The sequence below is a fragment of the Cucurbita pepo genome, chromosome LG01 (genome assembly GCF_002806865.2).
Source record: "Cucurbita pepo subsp. pepo cultivar mu-cu-16 chromosome LG01, ASM280686v2, whole genome shotgun sequence".
In the NCBI taxonomy this organism is placed as follows: domain Eukaryota; kingdom Viridiplantae; phylum Streptophyta; class Magnoliopsida; order Cucurbitales; family Cucurbitaceae; genus Cucurbita; species Cucurbita pepo.
This window is the reverse complement of record NC_036638.1, coordinates 15,681,672-15,699,199: the sequence shown is the minus strand read 5'-3', so window position 1 is coordinate 15,699,199 and position 17,528 is coordinate 15,681,672. Positions and strand designations below refer to the sequence as shown.

The window sequence follows — 17,528 nt, the reverse complement described above, 5'->3', positions numbered from 1 at the left end:
ACGCCCACTGAATGAAAAATATTATAAGCAAATAGAATAAGCCGAAGTTGTGAGCGGCAGGATTCAAACCTACGCGGGAAAAGCCTAAATGATTTTTAGTCATGCCAGATAACCAATCTGGCACGCCCACTAAATGAAAAATAAAATAAGCCCAAGTTGTGATTAGTAGCATTCGAGATTTTTAGTCGCCGGACAACCACTATTTTCAATGTGAAAAAGATTTTGTGCAAAATATAATTCGTGAGCTGCAGGATTCGAACCTGCACGGGAAAGCCCACATGATTTCTAGTCATGCCCATTAACCACTCCGGCACGGCCACAGAATATAAAATAGAGTAAGCCGATGTTCTAAGTAGTAGGATTCGAGATTTCTAGTCGTGCCCNATTTTTTTGTGCAAAATAAGTCATGGGCGGCAGGATTCGAACCTGCGCGAGCAAAGCCCACATGATTTCTAGTCATGCCCGTTAACCACTCCGGCACGCCCACTGAATAAAAAATAGAGTAAGCCGAAGTTGTGAGCAGTAGGATTCGAGATTTCTAGTCCGATAACCACTCTTTTATTTTTAATGTAAAAAAGATTTTTGTACGAAATAAAGTCGTGAGCGGCAGGATTCGAACCTGCGCGGGCAAAGCCCACATGATTTCTAGTCATGCCCGTTAACCACTCCGGCACGCCCACTGAATAAAAAATAGAGTAAGCCGAAGTTCTGAGCAGTAGGATTCGAGATTTCTAGTCCGATAACCACTCTTTTATTTTTAATGTAAAAAAGATTTTTGTGCGAAATAAGTTGTGAGCGGCAGGATTCGAACCTGCGGGGGCAAAGCCCACAGGATTTCTAGTCAAGCCGGATAACCACTCCGGCACGCCCACTGAATAAAAAATAGAGTAAGCCGAAGTTCTTAGCTGTAGGATTCGAGATTTCTAGTACGATAACTACTCTTTTATTTTTAATTAAAAAAGATTTTTGTGCGAAATAAGCCGTGAGAGGCAGGATTCAAACCTGCGCGGGCAAAGCCCATATGATTTCTAGTCAGGCCGGATAACCACACCGGCACGCCCAATGAATAAATAATAGAGTAAGCCGAAGTTCTGAGCTGTAGGATTCGAGATTTCTAGTCCGATAACCACTCTTTTATTTTTAATGTAAAAATGATTTTTGTAGGAAATAAGTCGTGAGCGGCACAATTCGAACCTGCGCGGGCAAAGCCCACATGATTTCAAGTCAAGCCCGATAACCACCCCGGCACGCCCACTGAATAAAAAATAGAGTAACCCGAAGTTCTGAGCAGTAGGATTCGAGATTTCTAGTCCGATAACCACTCTTTTATTTTAATGTAAAAAAGATTTTTGTGCAAAATAAGTCTTGAGCAGCACGATTCGAACTTGCGCGGGCAAAGCCCACATGATTTCTAGTCATGCCCGATAACAACTCCGGCACGCCCACATAATGAAAAATAGAATATGTCGAAGTTGTGAGCACTAGGATTCGAGATTGATTTTTGTGCAAAATAAGTCATTAACGCCGGATTCGAACCTACACGGGAAAAGACCACATGATTTCTAGTCATGCCCGATAAACACTCCGGGACGCCCACTAAATGAAACACACAATAAGTCGAAGTTTTGATTTGTAGGATTCGATATTTCTAGTTGTGCCAGATAACCACTTGTAAAAAAAAATTTATGCAAAATAAGTCGTGAGCGACAGGATTCCAACCTGCGGGCAAAGCCTTTGCCCACATGATTTCTAGTCATGCCCGATAACCATTCCGGCACGCCCACTGTATGAAAAATAGAATAAGCAAATAGAATAAGCCGAAGTTGTGAGCGGCAGGATTCAAACCTACGCGAGAAAAGCCTAAATGATTTTTAGTCATGCCTCATAACCAATCCGGCACGCCCACTAAATGAAAAATAAAATAAGCCAAAGTTGTGATCAGTAGCATTCGAGAATTTTAGTCGCCGGACAACCACTATTTTCAATGTAAAAAAGATTTTGTGCAAAATATAATTCGTGAGCGGCACGATTCGACCCTGCGCGGGAAAAGCCCACATGAATTCTAGTCATGTCAGTTAACCACTCCGGCACGCCCACAGAATATAAAATTGAGTAAGCCGATATTGTGAGCAGTAGGATTCGAGATTTCTAGTCCGATAACCACTCTTTTATTTTTAATGTAAAAAAGATTTTTGTGCAAAATAAGTCGTGGGCGGCAGGATCCGGCACGCCCACAGAATATAAAATTGAGTAAGCCGATATTGTGAGCAGTAGGATTCGAGATTTCTAGTCCGATAACCACTCTTTTATTTTTAATGTAAAAAAGATTTTTGTGCAAAATAAGTCTTGGGCGTCAGGATTCGAACCTGTGCAGGCAAACCCACATGATTTCGAGTCATGCCCAATAACCACTCAAGCACGCCCACTGAATAAAAAATAGAGTAATCCAAAGTTTTGAGCAGTAGGATTCAAGATTTCTAGTCCGATAACAACTCTTTTATTTTAAATGTAAAAAAGATTTTTGTGCAAGATAAGTCGTGGGCGTCAGGATTCGAACCTGCGCAAGCAAAGCCCACATGATTTCTAGTCATGCCCGATAACCACCCGGCACGCCCACTAAATAAAAAATAGAGTAAGCCGAAGTTGTGAGCAGTAGGATTCGAGATTTCTAGTCCGATAACCACTCTTTTATTTTTAATGTAAAAAAGATTTTTGTGCAAAATAAGTCGTGGGCGGCAGGATTCGGCACGCCCACAGAATATAAAATTGAGTAAGCCGATATTGTGANTTCGAAATAATTCGTGAGCGGCAGGATTCGAACCTGCGCGGGCAAAGCCCACATGATTTCTAGTCATGCCCGTTAACCACTCCGGCACGCCAACAAAATAAAAAATAGAATAAGTCGAAGTTGTGAGCACTAGGATTCGAGATTTAATTTTGTGCAAAATAATTCACTAACGCAGGATTCGAACCTACACGGGAAAAGCCTGCATGATTTCTAGTCATGCCCGATAACCACTCCGGGACGCCCACTTAATGAAACACACAATAAGTCGAAGTTTTGAGTAGTAGGATTCGATATTTCTAGTTATGCCCGATAACCACTTGTAAAAAGGTTTTTCTGCAAAATAAGTCGTGAGCGGCAGGATTCCAACCTGCGGGCAAAGCCCACATGATTTCTAGTCATGCCCGATAACCATTCCGGCACGCCCACTGAATGAAAAATAGAATAAGCAAATAGAATAAGCCGAAGATGTGAGCGGCAGGATTCAAACCTACGCGGAAAAAGCCTAAATGATTTTTAGTCATGCCTGATAACCACTCCGGCACGCCGGATAAATAAAAAATAAAATAAGCCAAAGTTGTGATCGGTAGCATTCGAGATTTTTAGTCGCCGGACAACCACTATTTTCAATTTAAAAAAGATTTTGTGCAAAATAATTCGTGAGCGGCAGGATTCGAACCTGCGCGGGCAAAGCCCACATGATTTCTAGTCATGCCCGTTAACCACTCCGGCACGCCCACTGAATAAAAAATAGAGTAAGCCGAAGTTGTGAGCAGTAGGATTCGAGATTTCTAGTCCGATAACCACTCTTTTATTTTTAATGTAAAAAAGATTTTTGTGCAAAATAAGTCGTGAGCGGCAGGATTCGAACCTGCGCGGGCAAAGCCCACATGATTTCTAGTCATGCCCAATAACCACTCCGGCACGCCCACATAATGAAAAATAGAATAAGTCGAAGTTGTGAGCACTAGGATTCGAGATTGATTTTTGTGCAAAATAAGTCATTAACGCAGGATTCGAACCTACACGGGAAAAGCCCGCATGATTTCTAGTCATGCCCGATAAACACTCCGGGACGCCCACTTAATGAAACACACAATAAGTCGAAGTTTTGAGTAGTAGGATTCGATATTTCTAGTTATGCCCGATAACCACTTGTAAAAAGGTTTTTCTGCAAAATAAGTCGTGAGCGGCAGGATTCCAACCTGCGGGCAAAGCCCACATGATTTCTAGTCATGCCCGATAACCATTCCAGCACGCCCACTAAATGAAAAATAGAATAAGCAAATAGAATAAGCCGAAGATGTGAGCGGCAGGATTCAAACCTACGCGGAAAAAGCCTAAATGATTTTTAGTCATGCCTGATAACCACTCCGGCACGCCGGATAAATGAAAAATAAAATAAGCCAAAGTTGTGATCGGTAGCATTCGAGATTTTTAGTCGCCGGACAACCACTATTTTCAATGTAAAAAAGATTTTGTGCAAAATAATTCGTGAGCGGCAGGATTCGAACCTGCGCGGGCAAAGCCCACATGATTTCTAGTCATGCCCGTTAACCACTCCGGCACGCCAACAAAATAAAAAATAGAATAAGTCGACGTTGTGAGCACTAGGATTCGAGATTTAATTTTGTGCAAAATAATTCACTAACGCAGGATTCGAACCTACACGGGAAAAGCCTGCTTGATTTCTAGTCATGCCCGATAACCACTCCGGGACGCCCACTTAATGAAACACACAATAAGTCGAAGTTTTGAGTAGTAGGATTCGATATTTCTAGTTATGCCTGATAACCACTTGTAAAAAGGTTTTTCTGCAAAATAAGTCGTGAGCGGCAGGATTCCAACCTGCAGGCAAAGCCCACATGATTTCTAGTCATGCCCGATAACCATTTCGGCACGCCCACTAAATGAAAAATAGAATAAGCCGAAGATGTGAGCGGCAGGATTCAAACCTACGCGGAAAAAGCCTAAATGATTTTTAGTCATGCCTGATAACCACTCCGGCACGCCGGATAAATGAAAAATAAAATAAGCCAAAGTTGTGATCGGTAGCATTCGAGATTTTTAGTCGCCGGACAACCACTATTTTCAATTTAAAAAAGATTTTGTGCAAAATAATTCGTGAGCGGCAGGATTCGAACCTGCGCGGGCAAAGCCCACATGATTTCTAGTCATGCCCGTTAACCACTCCGGCACGCCCACAAAATGAAAAATAGAATAAGTCGAAGTTGTGAGCACTAGGATTCGAGATTTATTTTTGTGCAAAATAAGTCATTAACGAAGGATTCGAACCTACACGGGAAAAGCCCGCATGATTTCTAGTAATGCCCGATAACCACTCCGGGACGCCCACTAAATGAAACACACAATAAGTCGAAGTTTTGAGTAGTAGGATTCGATATTTCTAGTTATGCCCGATAACCACTTGTAAAAAGGTTTTTCTGCAAAATAAGTCGTGAGCGGCAGGATTCCAACCTGCGGGCAAAGCCTACATGATTTCTAGTCATGCCCGATAACCATTCCGGCACGCCCACTAAATGAAAAATAGAATAAGCAAATAGAATAAGCCGAAGATGTGAGCGGCAGGATTCAAACCTACGCGGAAAAAGCCTAAATGATTTTTAGTCATGCCTGATAACCACTCCGGCACGCCCACTAAATGAAAAATAAAATAAGCCCAAGTTGTGATTAGTAGCATTCGAGATTTTTAGTCGCCGGACAACCACTATTTTCAATGTAAAAAATATTTTGTGCAAAATAATTCGTGAGCGGCAGGATTCGAACCTGCGCGCGCAAAGCCCACATGCTATCTCGTCATGCACGATAACCACTCCGGCACGTCCACTGAATAAAAAATAGAGTAAGCCGAAGTTGTGAGCAGTAGGATTTGAGAATTCTAGTCCGATAACCACTCTTTTATTTTTAATGTAAAAATTTTTTTTGTGCGAAATAAGTCGTGAGCGGCACAATTCGAACCTGCGCGGGCAAAGCCCAAATGATTTCTAGTCAAGCCCGATAACCACTCCGGCACGCCCACTAAATAACAAATAGAGTAATCCGAAGTTCTGAGCAGTAGGATTCGAGATTTCTAGTCCGATAACCACTCTTTTATTTTTAATGTAAAAAAGATTTTTGTGCGAAATAAGTCGTGAGCGGCAGGATTCGAATCTGCGCGGGCAAAGCCCACATGATTTCTAGTCATGCCCGATAACAACTCCGGCACGCCCACAGAATGAAAAATAGACTATGTCGAAGTTGTGAGCACTAGGATTCGAGATTGATTTTTGTGCAAAATAAGTCATTAACGCTGGATTCGAACCTACACGGGAAAAGACCGCATGATTTCTAGTCATGCCCGATAAACACTCCGGGACGCCCACTAAATGAAACACACAATAAGTCGAAGTTTTGAGTAGTAGGATTCGATATTTCTAGTTGTGCCCGATAACCACTTGTAAAAAGGTTTTTCTGCAAAATAAGTCGTGAGCGACAGGATTCCAACCTGCGGGCAAAGTCCACATGATTTCTAGTCATGCCCGATAACCATTCCGACACGGCCACTGAATGAAAAATAGAATAAGCAAATAGAATAAGCCGAAGTTGTGAGTGGCAGGATTCAAACCTACGCGGGAAAAGCCTAAATGATTTTTAGTCATGACTGATAACCACTCCGGAACGCCCACTAAATGAAAAATAAAATAAGCCAAAGTTGTGATGAGTAACATTCGAGATTTTTAGTCGCAGGACAACCACTATTTTCAATGTAAAAAAGATTTGTGCAAAATAATTCGTGAGCGGCAGGATTCAAACCTGCGCGGGAAAAGCACACTTGATTTCTAGTCATGCCCGTTAACCACTCCGGCACGCCCACAGAATATAAAATAGAATTGGCCGATGTTGTGAGCAGTAAGATTCGAGATTTCTAGTCCGATAACCACTCTTTTATTTTTAATGAAAAACAGATTTTTGTGCAAAATAAGTCGTGGGCGGCAGGATTCGAACCTACGCGAGCAAAGCCGACATGATTTTGAGTCATGCCCGATAACAACTCCGCCACGCCCACTGAATAAAATATAGAGTAAGCCGAAGTTGTGAGCAGTAGGATTCAAGATTTCTAGTCCGATAACCACTCTTTTATTTTTAGTGTGAACAAGATTTTTGTAGGAAATATAAGTCGTGACCGGCAGGATTCGAACTTGCGCGGGCAAAGCCCACATGATTTCTAGTCATGCCCGATAACAACTCCGGCACGCCCACATAATGAAAAATAGAATATGTCGAAGTTGTGAGCACTAGGATTCGAGATTGATTTTTGTGCAAAATAAGTCATTAACGTTGGATTCGAACCTACACGGGTAAAGACCGCATGATTTCTAGTCATGCCCGATAAACACTCCGGGACGCCCACTGAATGAAACACACAATAAGTCGAAGTTTTGAGTAGTAGGATTCGATATTTCTAGTTGTGCCCGATAACCACTTGTAAAAAGGTTTTTCTTCAAAATAAGTCGTGAGCGTCAAGATTCCAACCTGCGGGCAAAGCCCACATGATTTCTAGTCATGCCCGATAACCATTCCGGCACGCCCACTCAATGAAAAATAGAATAAGCCAAAGTTGTGAGCGGCAGGATTCAAACCTACGCGGGAAAAGCCTAAATGATTTTTAGTCATGCCTGATAACAACTCCGACACGCGCACTAAATTCAAAATAAAATAAGCCCAAGTTGTGATGAGTCGCATTCGAGACTTTTAGTCGCCGGACAACCACTATTTTCAATGTAAAAATGATTTTGTGCAAAATAATTCGTGAGAGGCAGGATTCGAACCTTCGCGGGCAAAGCCCACATAATTTCTAGTCATGACCGTTAACCACTACGGCACGCCCACTAAATGAAAAATAGAATAAGTCGAAGTTGTGAGCAGTAGGATTCAAGATTTCTAGTCCGATAACCACTCTTTTATTTTTAAGTTAACAAAGAATTTTGTAGGAAATAAGTCGTGAGCGGTGATTCAAACCGGGCAAAGCCCACATGATTTCTAGTCATGCCCGATAACCACTCCGGCATGCCCACAGAATGAAAAATAGAATAAGTCAAAGTTGTGAGCACTAGGATTTGAACCCACGCGGGAAAAGCCCGCATGATTTCTAGTCATGCTCGATAACCACTCCGGCACGCCCACTGAATGAAACACATAATAAGTCGAAGTTTTTTGTAGTAGGATTCGATATTTCTAGTTGTGCCCGATAACCACTTGTAAAAACGTTTTTCTGCAAAATAAGTCGTGAGCGGCAGGATTCCAACCTGCGGGCAAAGCCCACATGATTTCTAGTCATGCCCGATAACCATTCCGGCACGCCCACTGAATGAAAAATAGAATAAGCAAATAGAATAAGCCGAAGTTGTGAGCGAAAGGATTCAAACCTACGCGGGAAAAGCCTAAATGCTTTTTAGTCATGCCTGATAATCACTCCCGCACGCCCACTAAATGAAAAATAAAATAAGCCCAAGTTGTGATAAGTAGATTCGAGATTTTTAGTCGCCGGACAACCACTATTTTCAATGTAAAAAAGATTTTGTGCAAAATAATATGTGAGCGGCAAGATTCAAACCTACGCGGGCAAAGCCCACATGATTTCTAGTCATGCCCTATAACCACTCCGACACGCCCACAGAATAAAAAATAGAATAAGTCGAAGTTGTGAGCATTAGGATTCGAGATTGATTTTTGTGCAAAATAAGTCATTAACGCAGGATTCGAACCTATGCGGGGAAAAGCCCGCATGATATCCTGTCACGCCCGATAACCACTCTGGCACGCCCACTAAATGAAACACACAATAAGTCGAAGTTTTAAGTAGTAGGATTCGATATTTCTAGTTGTGCCCCATAACCACTTGTAAAAAGGTTTTTCTGCAAAATAAGTCGTGAGCGGCAGGATTCCAACTTGCGGGCAAAGCCCACATGATTTCTAGTCATGCCCGATAACCATTCCGGCACGCCCACAAAATGAAAAATAGAATAAGCAAATAGAATAAAACGAAGTTGTGAGCGGAAGGATTCAAACCTACGCGCGAAAAGCCTAAATGATTTTTAGTCATGCCTGATAACCACTCCAGCACGCCCACTAAATGAAAAATAAAATTAGCCCAAGTTGTGATAAGTAGCATTCGAGATTTTTAGTCGCCGGACAACCACTATTTTCAATGTAAAAAAGATTTTGTGCAAAATAAATACGTGAGCGGCAGGATTCGAACCTACGCGGACGAAATCCACATGATTTCTAGTCATGCCCGATAACCACTCCGGCATGTCCACAGAATGAAAAACAAAATAAGTCAAAGTTGTGAGCACTAGGATTCGAGATTGATTTTTGTGCAAAATAAGTCATTAACACAGGATTCAAATCTATGCGGGATAATCCCGCATGATTTCTAGTCATGCCTGATAACCACTCCGACACGCCCAATGAATGAAACACATAATAAGTCAAAGTTTTGAGTAGTAGGATTCGATATTTCTAGTTGTGCCCGATAACCACTTGTAAAAAGGTTTTTCTGCAAAACAAGTCGTGAGCGGCAGGATTCCAACCTGCGGGCAAAGCCCACATGATTTCGAGTCATGCCCGATAACCATTCCGGCACGCCCACTGAATGAAAAATAGAATAAGCAAATAGAATAAGCCGAAGTTGTGAGCGGCAGGATTCAAACCTACGCGGGAAAAGCCTAAATGATTTTTAGTCATGCCTGATAACCACTCCGGCACGCCCACTAAATGAAAAATAAAATAAGTCCAAGTTGTGATCAGTAGCATTCGAGATTTTTAGTCACCGGACAACCACTATTTTCAATGTAAAAAAGATTTTATGCAAAATAATACGTGAGCGGCAGGATTCAAACCTGCGTGGACGAAACCCACATGATTTCTAGTCATGCCCGATAACCACTCCGGCATGTCCACAGAATGAAAAATAAAATAAGTCGAAGTTGTGAGAACTAGGATTCTAGATTGATTTTTGTGCAAAATAAGTCATTAACACAGGATTTGAATCTATGCGGGATAATCTCGCATGATTTCTAGTCATGCCTGATAACCACTCCGGCACGCCCAATGAATGAAACACGCAATAAGTCGAAGTTTTGAGTAGTAGGATTCCATATTTCTAGTTGTGCCCGATAACCACTTGTAAAAAGGTTTTTCTGCAAAATATGTCTTGAGCGTCAGGATTCCAACCTGCGGGCAAAGCCCACATGATTTCTAGTCATGCCGGATAACCATTCCGGCACGCCCACTGAATGAAAAATAGAATAAGCAAATAGAATAAGCCGAAGTTGTGAGCGGCAGGTTTCAAACCTACGCTGGAAAAGCCTAAATGATTTTTAGTCATGCCTCATAACCACTCCGACACGCCCACTAAATGAAAAATAAAATAAGTCCAAGTTGTGATTAGTAGCATTCGAGATTTTTAGTCGCCGGACAACCACTATTTTCAATGTAAAAAATATTTTGTCCAAAATAATTCGTTAGCAACAGGATTCGAACATACACTGGAAAAGCCCACATGATTTCTAGTCATGCCCGTTAACCACTCCGACACGCCCACTAAATAAAAAATAGAGTAAGCCGAAGTTGTGAGCAGTAGGATTCGAGATTTCTCGTCCGATAGCCACTCTTTTAATGTAAAAAATATTTTTGTGCGAAATAAGTTGGGAGCAGCAGGATTTGAACTTGCGCGGGCAAAGCCCACATGATTTCTAGTCATGCCCGATAACCACTACGGCACGCCCACAAAATGAAAAATAGAATAAGTCGAAGTTTTGAGCACTAGGATTTGAAATTGATTTTTGTGCAAAATATGTCATTAACGCAGGATTCGAACCTACACGTGAAAAGCCCGCATGATTTCTAGTCATACCCAATAACCACTCCGGCACGTCCACTAAATGAAACACAAAATAAGTCGAAGTTTTGAGTAGTAGGATTCGATATTTCTAGTTGTGCTCGATAACCACTTGTAAAAAAGTTTTTCTGCAAAATAAGTCGTGAGCGGCAGGATTCCAACCTGCGGGCAAAGCCCACATGATTTCTAGTCATGCCCGATAACCATTCCAGCACGCCCACTGAATGAAAAATAGAATAAGCCGAAGTTGTGAGCGGCAGGATTCAAACCTACGCAGGAAAAGCCTAAATGATTTTTAGTCATGCCTGATAACCACTCCGGCACGCCCACTAAATGAAAAATAAAATAAGCCCAAGTTGTGATGAGTAGCATTCGAGATTTTTAGTCGCCGGACAACCACTATTTTCAATGTAAAAAAGATTTTGTGCAAAATAAATTTTGAGCGGCAGGATTCGAACCTGCGCGGGCAAAACCCACATGATTTCTAGTCATGCCCGTTAACCACTCCGGCATGCCCACTGAATAACAAATAAAGTAAGCCGAAGTTGTGTGTAGTAGGATTCGAGATTTCTAGTCCAATAACCACTCTTTTATTTTTAATGGAAAAAAGGAATTTTGTGCAAAATAATTCGTGAGCGGCAGGATTCGAACCTGCGTGATAACCACTCCGGCACGCCCACAAATTGAAAAATAGAATAAGTCGAAGTTGTGAGCACTAGGATTTGAACCTACGCGGGAAGAGCCCACATGATTTCTAGTCATGCCCGATAACTACTCCGGCACGCCCACTGAATGAAACACACAATAAGTCGAAGTTTTGAGTAGTAGGATTCAATATTTCTAGTTGTGCCCGATAACCACTTGTAAAAAAGGTTTTTCTGCAAAATAAGTCATGAGCGGCAGGATTCCAACCTGCGGGCAAAGCCCACATGATTTCTAGTCATGCCCGATAACCATTCCGGCACGCCCACTAATCAAAAAATATTATAAGCAAATAGAATAAGCCGAAGTTGTGAGCGGCAGGATTCAAACCTACGCGGGAAAAGCCTAAATGATTTTTAGTCATGCCAGATAACCACTCCGGCACGCCCACTAAATGAAAAATAAAATAAGCCCAAGTTGTGATTAGTAGCATTCGAGATTTTTAGTCGCTTGACAACCACTATTTTCAATGTAAAAAAGATTTTGTGCAAAATAATTCTTGAGCGCACGATTCGAACCTGCGCGGGCAAAGCCCACATGATTTCTAGTCATGCCCGTTAACCACTCCAGCACGCCCACTGAATAAAAAATAGAGTAAGCCGAAGTTGTGAGCAGTAGGATTCGAGATTGATTTTTGTGCAAAATAAGTCATTAACGCAAGATTCAAACGTATGCGGGAAAAGCCCGCATGATTTCTAGTCATGCCCGATAACCACTCCGGCACGCCCACTGAATGAAACACACGATAAGTCAAAGTTTTGAGTAGTAGGATTCGATATTTCTAGTTGTGCCCGATAACCACTTGTAAAAAAGGTTTTTCTGCAAAATAAGTCGTGAGCGGCAGGATTCCAACCTGCGGGCAAAGCCCACATGATTTCTAGTCATGCCCGATAACCATTCCGGCACGCCCACTGAATGAAAAATAGAATAAGCAAATAGAATAAGCCGAAGTTGTGAGCGGCAGGATTCAAACCTACGATGGAAAAGCCTAAATGATTTTTAGTCATGCCTGATAACCACTCCGGCACGCCCACTAAATGAAAAATAAAATAAGCCCAAGTTGTGATGAGTAGCATTCGAGATTTTTAGTCGCCGGACAACCACTATTTTCAATTTAAAAAAGATTTTGTGCAAAATAATTCATGAGCGGCAGGATTCGAACCTGCACGGGCAAAACCCACATGATTTCTAGTCGTGCCTATTAACCACTCTAGCACGCCCACTGAATAAAAAATCAGGTAAGCCGAAGTTTTGAGCAGTAGGATTCGAGATTTCCTGTCCACTATTTTATTTTTAATGTAAAAAAGATTTTTATGCAAAATAAGTCGTGAGCGGCAGAATTCGAACATGCGCAAGCTCTCTAGTTGGTGCAAAATAAGTCGTGAGCAGCAGGATTCGAACCTATGCGGGCAAGGCCACCAAGATTTCTAGTCATGCCCGACAACCACTCCGGCACGCACACTGAATGGAAAATAGAATAAGTCGAAGTTGTGAGCAGTAGGATTCGAGATTTCTAGTCGTGCCCAATAACCACTATTTTATTTTTAATGTAAAAAAGATTTTGTGCAAAATAAGTTAATGTAAAAAAGATTTTTGTGCAAAATAAGTCATGAGTGCAAGATTCGAACCTAGAAAAGCCCGCATGATTTCTAGTCGATAATCACTCCGGCACGCCCATTGAATGAAAAACACAATAAGTCGAAATTTTGAGTAGTAGGATTTGATATTTCTAGTTGTGCCCGATAACCACTTGTAAAAAAGGTTTTTGTGCAAAATAAGTCGTGAGCAGCAAGATTTAAACCTGCACGGCCAAAGCCCACATGATTTCTAGTTATGTCTGATAACCACTCCGGCACGCCCACTAAATGAAAAATAGAATAAGCCAAAGTATTGAGCAATAGGATTCGAAATTTCTAGTCCGATAACCACTATTTTATTTTTAATGTAAAAAAGATTTTTGTGCAAAATAAGTCATGAGCGGACAAAGCCCACATAATTTCTAGTCATGCCCGATAACCTCTATTTTATTTTTAATGTAAAAAAGATTTTTGTGCAAAATAAGTCGTGAGCGGGCAAAGCCCACATGATTTCTAGTCATGCCCGATAACCACTATTTTATTCTCATGCCCGATAACCACTATTTTCTTGCCCACATGATTTCTAGTCATGCCCGATAACTACTATTTTATTCTCATGCCCGATAACCACTATTTTCTTGCCCACATGATTTCTAGTCATGCCCGAATTTCCACTATTTTATTCTCATGCCCGATAACCACTATTTTCTTGCCCACATGATTTCTAGTCATGCCCGAAGCACATGATTTCTCCACTATTTTATTTTTAATGTAAAAAAGATTTTTGTGCGAAATAAGTTAAGTCGTGAGCAGGATTCGAACCTAGGCAGGAAAAGCCTAAATAATTTTTAGTCATGCCTGATAACCACTCTGGCACTCCCACTAAATGAAAAATAAAATAAGCCGAAGTTTTTAGCATAGGATTCGAGATTTCTAGTCGTGCCCAACAACCACTATTGTAAAAAAGATTTTGTGCAAAATAATTCGTGAGCGGCAGGATTCAAACCTGCGCGAGCAAAGCCCACATGATTTCTAGTCATGCCCGTTAACCACTCCGGCACGCCCACTGAAAGGAAAACACAATAAATCGAAGTTGTGAGCAGTAGGATTCGATATTTCTAGTTGTGCCCGATAACCACTTGTAAAAAAGATTTTTGTGGAAAATAAGTCATGAGCGGCAGGATTCGAACCTGCACGGGCAAAGCCCACATGATTTCTAGTCGTACCCGATAAACACTCCAACACGAGAATCAAAGTTGTGAGCAATAGGATTCAAGATTGATTTTTGTGCAAAATAAGTCATGAACGCAGGATTCGAACCTACGCGGAAAAAGCCCGCATGATTTCTAGTCATGCCTGATAACCACTCCGTCACGCCCACAGAATGAAAAATAAAATAAGTCGAAGTTGTGAGCTAGGATTCGATATTTCTAGTTGTGCCCATAACCACTTGTAAAAAAGGTTTTTGTGAAAATAAGTCGTGAGCGGCAGGATTCTAACCTGCGCTGGCAAAGCCCACATGATTTCTAGTCATGCCCGATAACCACTCCGGCACGCTCACTGGATGAAAACTAGAATAAGTCGAAGTTTTGAGCAGTAGGATTCAAGATTTCTAGTCTTGCTTGATAACCACTATTTTATTTTTAATGTAAAAAAGATTTTTGTGCAAAATAAGTCGTGAGCGGTAAGATTCAAACCTGCGCGGGCAAAGCCCACATGATTTCTAGTCATGCTCGATAACCACTCTGGCACGCCCACTAAATGAAAAATAGAATAAGTTGAAGTTGTGAGTAGTAGGATTCGAGATTGATTTTTGTGCAAAATAAGTCATGAACGCAAGATTCAAACCTACGCAGAAAAGCCGGCATGATTTCAAGTCATGCTCGATAACCACTCCGGCACGCCCACTGAATGAAAAACACAATCAGTCGAAGTTGTGAGCAGTAGGATTCGATATTTCTAGTTTTGCCCGATAACCACTTGTAAAAAAGGTTTTTGTGCAAAATAAATTGTGAGCGGCAGGATTGGAACCTGCACGGGCAAAGCCCTCATGATTTCTACTTATGCCCGATTACCACTCCGGCATGCCCCCTGAATGAAAAACAGAATAAGCCGAAGTTATGAGCAGTAGGATTTGAGATTTCTAGTCCGATAACCACTATTTTATTTTTAATGTAAAAAAGATTTTTGTGCAAAATAAGTCGTGAGCGACAGGATTCGAACTTGCGCGGGCAAAAAGTCCACATGATTTCTAGTCATGCCCGATAACCACTTTAACACGCCTGCTGAATTAAAATTAAAATAAGTCGAAGTTGTGAGCAATAGGATTCGAGATTTCTAGTCGTGCCCGATAACCACTATTTTAATGTAGATTCAAACTTGCGCGGTAAAAAAGCCTGCATGATTTCTAGGCATGCCCAATAACCACTCCGGCACACCGAATTTGTAGTCAAATTTGTAGTCAAATTTGTGAGTAGTAGGATTCGATATTTCTAGTTGTGCCCATAACCACACCGAATTTGTAGTCAAATTTGTGAGTAGTAGGATTCGATATTTCTAGTTGTGCCCATAACCACTTGTAAAAAAGGTTTTTGTGCAAAATAAGTCGTGAGCGGCAGGATTCGAACCTGCACGGGGGTTAAGCCCACATGATTTTCTAGTTATGCCCGATAACCACTCCGGCACGCCCACTAAATAAAAAAACAGAATAAGTCGTGAACGACAGGATTCGAACCTGCACGGGCTAAACCCACCTAATTTCTAGTCATGCCCGATAACCACTTTGGCACACCCACTGAATGAAAAATTGAATAAGTCGAAGTTGTGAGCGGTAGGATTCTAGATTTCTCGCCGATTACCACTATTTTATTTTTAATGTAAAAAAAAAATTTGTGCAAAATAAGTCAAGAGCGGTAGGATTTGAACCTGCGAGGAATCCCACATGATTTCTAATCATGCCCAATAACCACTCCGGCACGCCCACTAAAGGAAAAGCATTACAAGTCGAAGTCGTGAGAAGTAGGATTCGAGATTTTTAGTCGTGCCCAATAACCACTATTTTATTTTTAATGTAAAATAGATTGATTTCTAGTCGTGCCCAATAACCACTATTTTATTTTTAATGTAAAATAGATTTTTCTACAAAAATAAGTGCACTCGAGATTTGTAATCATGCCAATGCCAATAACCATTTTGAAAAGAACAAAAAGCAAAATCGTGAGCAGTTTGAAGTTGAAGTCATACCGTATCACCACAATGGCAAGCCCTACATTAAGAAAATCATGAAATAATTTTATTTTTAATGTAAAATAGATGTTTCTGCAAAATAGGTTGTGAGCGGCAGGATTCGGATCTGCCTAGGCAAGGCCGTCATGATTTCTAGTCATGCTCGATAACCACTCCGACACGCCCATTAATAAAAAGAACTATAAGTCGAAGTCGTAAGAAGTAGGATTCGAGATTTCTACTATTTTTAATATAAAATAGATTTTTGTACAATCGAACCTAGGGCAAGGCCCACAGGATTTAAAAATAGTGAGCAGTTCGAAATTTAAGCCATGCCGGAGTTTTTAATGTAAAATAGATTTTTGTGCAAAATAAGTGTCTCAAGATTTCTAGTCATACCGATAACCATTCTATCATGCCCACGGAATGAAAAGAACAAAAAGGCAAAATCATGAGCTAAATTTAAGTCATATCGGATCACCACAATGGCAATCCCTCTCCATTAAAAAAGTCATAAAATAAATTTACTTTTAATGTAAAATAGATTTTTGTGCAAAATAAATCTGAATGGCAAAATTCGTACTTGCGCGGGCCAACCCAACATGATTTCTAGTCCGGCCCGATAACCACTCCGGTACGCCCACTGAATGAAAAACATTACAAGTCGAAGTCTTGAGAAGTAGGATTCGAGATTTCTAGTCGTGCCCGATAACCACTATAAAGTTTTGTGCAAAATAAGTCCTAAGAAGTAGGATTCGAGATGAGCAAAGTCAGTCATGGTTCGAAGCTGCGCGGGCAATGCCCATTTGATTTCTAGTGGGCCCGATAACCATTTCGACACGCCCACTGAATGAAAAACACTATAAGTCGAAGTCATGAGAAGTAGGATTCGAGATTTCTAGTCCTACCCGATAACCACTGTTTTATTTTCAATGTAAAATAGGTTTACGTGCAAAATAAGTGCCCATATTATTTCTAGTTGTTAAGGATATTTAGTAATAAGTGCCCATATTATTTCTAGTTGTTAAGGATATTTAGTAATAAATTATAGTTTACCATATATATTATATTTGATATTTTATTATAAGGCAAATATCTAATATTTGTCTTATTACCATAGGTATCTTTCTATTTATTGTTATTTCCATTTATTACTATTTCCATATTCTTGTAATTTATTTGATTATAAATAAGATAACTTTCACACCATTTAGGTGTGGTGGATTAATCAAACATTCACATGGTATCAGAGCCATTTTGGTTTAGCGGATTCTTTCTTTTCAATGGCTTTTGAAATCTTCTACTGTTCTTCTCCACCACCCCTGCTGGCTTTGAC

General features: G+C 40.9%; 20 non-coding genes across 20 annotated transcripts; all 20 read right to left on the bottom strand.

Moving 5' to 3' along the window:
- Positions 1-405: 405 nt before the first annotated feature.
- Positions 406-487, bottom strand: TRNAS-AGA. The gene has a single exon. It is a non-coding gene; the product is annotated as a tRNA-Ser (tRNA).
- Positions 488-598: 111 nt separating this feature from the next.
- Positions 599-680, bottom strand: TRNAS-AGA. Its single transcript has one exon. It is a non-coding gene; the product is annotated as a tRNA-Ser (tRNA).
- Positions 681-2,800: 2,120 nt separating this feature from the next.
- TRNAS-AGA lies at positions 2,801-2,882 on the bottom strand. The gene has a single exon. It is a non-coding gene; the product is annotated as a tRNA-Ser (tRNA).
- A 252-nt stretch (positions 2,883-3,134) lies between these two features.
- On the bottom strand, positions 3,135-3,214 carry TRNAS-AGA. Its single transcript has one exon. It is a non-coding gene; the product is annotated as a tRNA-Ser (tRNA).
- A 229-nt stretch (positions 3,215-3,443) lies between these two features.
- TRNAS-AGA lies at positions 3,444-3,525 on the bottom strand. Its single transcript has one exon. It is a non-coding gene; the product is annotated as a tRNA-Ser (tRNA).
- Positions 3,526-3,635: 110 nt separating this feature from the next.
- On the bottom strand, positions 3,636-3,717 carry TRNAS-AGA. Its single transcript has one exon. It is a non-coding gene; the product is annotated as a tRNA-Ser (tRNA).
- Positions 3,718-4,278: 561 nt separating this feature from the next.
- TRNAS-AGA lies at positions 4,279-4,360 on the bottom strand. Its single transcript has one exon. It is a non-coding gene; the product is annotated as a tRNA-Ser (tRNA).
- Positions 4,361-4,908: 548 nt separating this feature from the next.
- On the bottom strand, positions 4,909-4,990 carry TRNAS-AGA. The gene has a single exon. It is a non-coding gene; the product is annotated as a tRNA-Ser (tRNA).
- Positions 4,991-6,577: 1,587 nt separating this feature from the next.
- Positions 6,578-6,659, bottom strand: TRNAS-AGA. The gene has a single exon. It is a non-coding gene; the product is annotated as a tRNA-Ser (tRNA).
- A 110-nt stretch (positions 6,660-6,769) lies between these two features.
- On the bottom strand, positions 6,770-6,851 carry TRNAL-CAA. Its single transcript has one exon. It is a non-coding gene; the product is annotated as a tRNA-Leu (tRNA).
- A 112-nt stretch (positions 6,852-6,963) lies between these two features.
- Positions 6,964-7,045, bottom strand: TRNAS-AGA. The gene has a single exon. It is a non-coding gene; the product is annotated as a tRNA-Ser (tRNA).
- A 548-nt stretch (positions 7,046-7,593) lies between these two features.
- On the bottom strand, positions 7,594-7,675 carry TRNAS-AGA. Its single transcript has one exon. It is a non-coding gene; the product is annotated as a tRNA-Ser (tRNA).
- A 395-nt stretch (positions 7,676-8,070) lies between these two features.
- On the bottom strand, positions 8,071-8,150 carry TRNAS-AGA. The gene has a single exon. It is a non-coding gene; the product is annotated as a tRNA-Ser (tRNA).
- Positions 8,151-9,357: 1,207 nt separating this feature from the next.
- On the bottom strand, positions 9,358-9,437 carry TRNAS-CGA. The gene has a single exon. It is a non-coding gene; the product is annotated as a tRNA-Ser (tRNA).
- Positions 9,438-10,495: 1,058 nt separating this feature from the next.
- Positions 10,496-10,577, bottom strand: TRNAS-AGA. The gene has a single exon. It is a non-coding gene; the product is annotated as a tRNA-Ser (tRNA).
- A 548-nt stretch (positions 10,578-11,125) lies between these two features.
- On the bottom strand, positions 11,126-11,207 carry TRNAS-AGA. Its single transcript has one exon. It is a non-coding gene; the product is annotated as a tRNA-Ser (tRNA).
- A 1,015-nt stretch (positions 11,208-12,222) lies between these two features.
- On the bottom strand, positions 12,223-12,302 carry TRNAS-AGA. The gene has a single exon. It is a non-coding gene; the product is annotated as a tRNA-Ser (tRNA).
- Positions 12,303-12,531: 229 nt separating this feature from the next.
- TRNAS-AGA lies at positions 12,532-12,613 on the bottom strand. The gene has a single exon. It is a non-coding gene; the product is annotated as a tRNA-Ser (tRNA).
- Positions 12,614-13,952: 1,339 nt separating this feature from the next.
- TRNAS-AGA lies at positions 13,953-14,034 on the bottom strand. Its single transcript has one exon. It is a non-coding gene; the product is annotated as a tRNA-Ser (tRNA).
- Positions 14,035-14,446: 412 nt separating this feature from the next.
- Positions 14,447-14,528, bottom strand: TRNAS-AGA. Its single transcript has one exon. It is a non-coding gene; the product is annotated as a tRNA-Ser (tRNA).
- Positions 14,529-17,528: the final 3,000 nt, after the last annotated feature.